Source organism: Palaemon carinicauda, chromosome 45 (genome assembly GCF_036898095.1).
Source record: "Palaemon carinicauda isolate YSFRI2023 chromosome 45, ASM3689809v2, whole genome shotgun sequence".
NCBI classification, from domain to species: Eukaryota; Metazoa; Arthropoda; class Malacostraca; order Decapoda; family Palaemonidae; genus Palaemon; species Palaemon carinicauda.
This window is the reverse complement of record NC_090769.1, coordinates 15,025,342-15,030,341: the sequence shown is the minus strand read 5'-3', so window position 1 is coordinate 15,030,341 and position 5,000 is coordinate 15,025,342. Positions and strand designations below refer to the sequence as shown.

The 5,000-nt window shown below is 31.6% G+C and overlaps 1 protein-coding gene across 1 annotated transcript in view; it reads left to right on the top strand.

The window, feature by feature from the left end:
• Positions 1-5,000, top strand: part of LOC137634830 (cGMP-specific 3',5'-cyclic phosphodiesterase-like) — a 362,765-nt gene that overhangs the window by 560 nt on the left and 357,205 nt on the right.

The window sequence follows — 5,000 nt, the reverse complement described above, 5'->3', positions numbered from 1 at the left end:
CAATAAAGAGAATACTGGACAAAAACATATGAAAAGGGTAAAATTAGAACAATTACAAATGTAAAAATTAAAATCACAGCATACAAAATTCGCTATTATTTCAATTAGTATCACACATCTACTAAAAGATTTCGTTAATTTAGTATTACGCATGACTCCATTAAAACATTCATATCTAGAGATAGACCGTTCAAAAATGAATGTACGTACGTTTAATACGGTATTTGGTGAGGAAGATAATAAAAAGAACTGCTATCATTTAGTCCAAAAAGGAGTGCAAAGGAATATATATATATATATATATATATATATATATATATATATATATATATATATATATATATACACATATATTACAAATAAATATGCTAAGAAATACATAATTATGATAGAATCTCAAAATTAATCAAAAGAAATACTTATACGTGACTGAAAATAACCTTCATTATTACATAATTAAGAAGGATGCATAAAAACGGACCATAACAATCGCTTTCATCCAAAATCTTTAGCCGCTTCCTTTAGATCACGTAATTCAGTTAATGTTTCTTTTAACAAGGATTGGCACATTGCCCTTCTTTATAATAAGTTGTGAATCACTCGTCTCTTTCAAGTCCAATAGAGTTAAAAGTTGAGAACCAAAACGAACAAGCCTTTTCAAGTTTTCAATTATAGAAAAATAACAAAACTCTCCAACAATCAAAGTTGAGCAGCGTCGACAAACACCTCTCTATCAAAGGTGACAACGGGGTGTATCCACAAAGCACCGAGAGCTCCTTATCCCAAGATCTACCGGATTGATCTCTCCCTAACCACGGATATCCCATCACATTGACAACTTGGGATCTCGCGTCCCCCTTCGCAACTTCTTCTCGTCTCATAACCCTTTGGTCTATACACACAAACCAATCTTGATCTGAACGTTTCAAAGGTCTCGTCGGATACAGAGTTCGAGCAAACACTCATGTAAATTCACGCTATCTGTTTAACTGGTCATGGATTAATTAGCTAGCATTGAAAATTCCTGTTTCTTTTTCTTGATAGGATTCACAAAGCCTACTGTGTACATGTATATCTCTCAAATGTGTGACTATGATTAATTTCAGTGGGGAGACTGAAAGCTTCATTCACGTTTTTTATTCAGCTGTCGGTGAAAGGATATTGATTAATTCTATGATTAATTACTAAAAAAAAAAATAATTACTGAATATGTGATGTCATTTCATCATCTACTCTGTCAACAAATATTAATTCCACAGCGAAATGTCTATCGTTACGAAGGTTGTAATTATCTTAAATATTACTGCCATCTAAATAAAGCTCAAAGGTTTTATATATAATTGACAAGTGATCAACGAAATTCAAATGATGAGAAAATTTCGAGTCTTTCGCTTCAAGGAAAATAAAGTGCCATCAGCTATAGATTAAACGATCTAACGAACCATAATTTGCCATCAAATGCCGCAGCAAAATGCCATAACATGTGAAATTTGCAGTTTCCAAATTATTCATTTTCAAATCTGCCTGAAGAGCAACTGACGACAGGTAAGTTCCAAGCGAAAGCGTAGTCGAGACCATAACGCAAATTCTCCCTTTGTGGGTAAATCTATTGTTGTCTCTCCCGAGACAATCAAAGAAACTGCAAGAAACCCTGGCATTCTGAAAGGGAGACTAGACCTCTCTGAGCCAGGCATAAGGGATCGGACAGAACGAGTCTGGCACATAAATCGATAAGGATGGGAATGGAGTCAGGAAGGAGATAAAGGCTAGGCACACGAGAAGGAAATGCAGTTTGAGGGTCAACGGGATAAGAGGAATGGGTTTGGGGAAGATCACGACGCATGAGAGAGAGAGAGAGAGAGAGAGAGAGAGAGAGAGAGAGAGAGAGAGAGAGAGAGAGAGAGAGAGAAAGTGTGTGTGTGTAAGTCTTTATACACAGTGAATCTACTGACAGAGTGAATTAAACACAAGGTTAGTCTTTTAAACTCTGTTCAAAAGATTTTTTATGAAATACCAATTAGGTCTTGAGTAGCTAAAATGTTAATTGTCCATTTCACATCCTGAAATAAAAAGGAACAAGCTCAAATAATATATTTTCTAGAGAAAAAAGCATAGACCGAAAAAACAAAGATTTTACTTTGAAATTATTAGCACAAAAATGAATAACAAAAAGTAAATAAGAACTAAAACAGTTCCTATACATTTTCCACAATTTCACCGGATACAAGAATATTGGCTAATGTCCAAGAATCTTTCGTGGTTCTTAACAATGCATATTTCAGGCATCGTCCGGGAGATAGAAGGAAAAAATATTAAGATGGTATATTTCTGTGTAAACGTATCCAATATAAAATAATTAATACAAGCCCGAATATTTGAATATCAAATATCATTTGCATTCGTCATATGATTAGTGATAAGCAATTAAAATATAGAGACAGTTTCCCCACACGTTGAAAACACATTAAAATATACAAATACTTCTTGATTATCAAATGACAATTACGCAAGAAAAAATACATTCTAGATAAATGACTAACTAAGTTGCAACCATTTTACTTGTTAAAATAAAAAAATAGATGAAACATACAGCATAAAATAATTGTACTAAGGTCAAAATTCTACCCACATAATATTTATCTAGCGCGATATAAAGTCCAAGAGTAATATAATCCTCGCTGAATAATCAAAAAGCTTGGAAATGCAGAGCAATAATGTACCTGATGTATTGCTAAAACGAAGCAATTGATGAACCTTTCAAAGGTAATAAACAAAATATATTTTAAACTAAACAATAGACACCTACATTATATAAACCCTAGATGCCATATTTCACAATGTGATATTTGTAAGAAAATATTTATGACGACTGGAAAGCAAACTTGATGTTTTTGGATGGGACTTCAAAATATATATATTTTTTTTTTAATCCATACATTTAAAATGTCAAAAGACAGATATTGTGGAAGGTGGGAGAGGATAGTTTTAAAAAGTGGTCATGTAGAAAGAGAGGAAAACAATATTAGTGAAAAACATGCATAATTCGTCAAGTTATGGGGAATAACGACAAATTTCCGGCGATAGAAAGCGCATAAAAGTGTTAGAAAGAAGGAGAAGAAGATTTAAGAAGGGATAAAGAGGTGTATAAAAATCCAAGTAGAGAGAGTGATTGCAATATAAGAGGTAAATGACATTAGTATGTATTAGTGGTACAACGTCATGCTCACGAGCTGCCTGTGCAGCGTATGATACTGCTGATATTTGGAAGCTTTCGCATAGAATTTGGCCCATATGAACCAGAAATAGTGTCTGAGAGGCCATGCAGCGCTAAGACTTACACTGGAGTAAGTGTGAAATGAGATTGGACAACAAGATAAAAAAACAGTAGCTAGAACAGGGTATTGTAAAATATTAAAAAGAGTGTAGCCAGGGCCCGAAAGAATGCTGAAAACACTCTGGACTAATGCCAACGCCCCACTGCGTGAGCTGCAATAATTACACTACTTTCAAGAAGAAAGTGTTAAAGTTGTAGTGATTGTTGTCCTGTCTCTGAAGAAACCATCCACCTAAACAGAGAAAAGTCTGAATGTTAAATATATACACACACACACACACAAACACACACACACACACACACACACATATATATATATATATATATATATATATATATATGTATATATATATATACATATATATATATATGTATATATATATATATATATATATATATATATATATATATATATATATTAAATACATACATGAATTCTTTAAGTGGCTCTCTCAAAATATTCTGTAAACTGAAAGGAAAACTTATTATTAAATCCTACCAAACAAATTATAGAATATTCATTGTAATCATACACAGAAAATTCCCCTAGCATACTAAAGTGATCCCACAGTAGAAGAACCGTTGTGAAAAGAGAAAACACATGAGCCACTATCAGAGTATTGTAGTGTGATATACAAAACTATTCAAAATACCAGTTTAAAAATATATAATCCATATTACAAAAATAAATAAACGTTTCTAAACGTTCAAACCGGTAAGAAAGAAAAACGATGCAGTATGAATTCAAAATAAAGCCGAACGTTAGTTACGAATAGATAAAAAAGAAAAAACAAAAATATTGGTGCAGCAGAATAGATAACCGCACCAGCAAAGGAAACACAGAAAGCAAAGGCTTTAGCCCCCATGTTTTAGTTGAGCTTTTCTTTGTGAAAAGAACCGGCGAATACCTCGCACTCTTTATGTAAGGTAATGGGAGTGCCAGGAAGAACACAGCATGCTAACGTTGTGCAAAATACTTTGGAGAAAACTCCACACGTTCTTTTTATGACGTCATTCTTCCTTGCAGAGAACCAAAAATAATAAAAGGTTTCTCAAGAGTGTACTATCCGTCAACATTTCAGACACGCAAGGGATTATTCTCTTACTTTATATCTTCTATTCCACCTCCTATATACACTCAAATTTCAGGCATATGAATACAAATAAACAATGCATTTTACATGAAGACATATATATATATATATATATATATGTGTATACAATAAATATATATATATATATATATATATATATATATATATATTTATATATACATATATATTTATATTTATGTATTTATATAAATATATATATATATATATATATATATATTATATATATATATATATATATATATATATATATATATATATATATATATTATATATATAATATATATATATATATATATATATATATATATATATACATATAAATGTGTGAGTATATACATATCAACACAAACTCATTTGCAAAAAAATCCCAAATTACGTACCATTCGTCATATATTTCCTTATCCAAATTGCTCATCAGTAATCAACACCAGATTTTAAAAATCGTATTACAGTTTATTTCCGTCTGTATCGAACAAACCGGATATGGTCTAATTGGTGCGCCTGAAATTCAACCCTATTTTTCATCCATGTGAACAATCGAAATTTTCAAC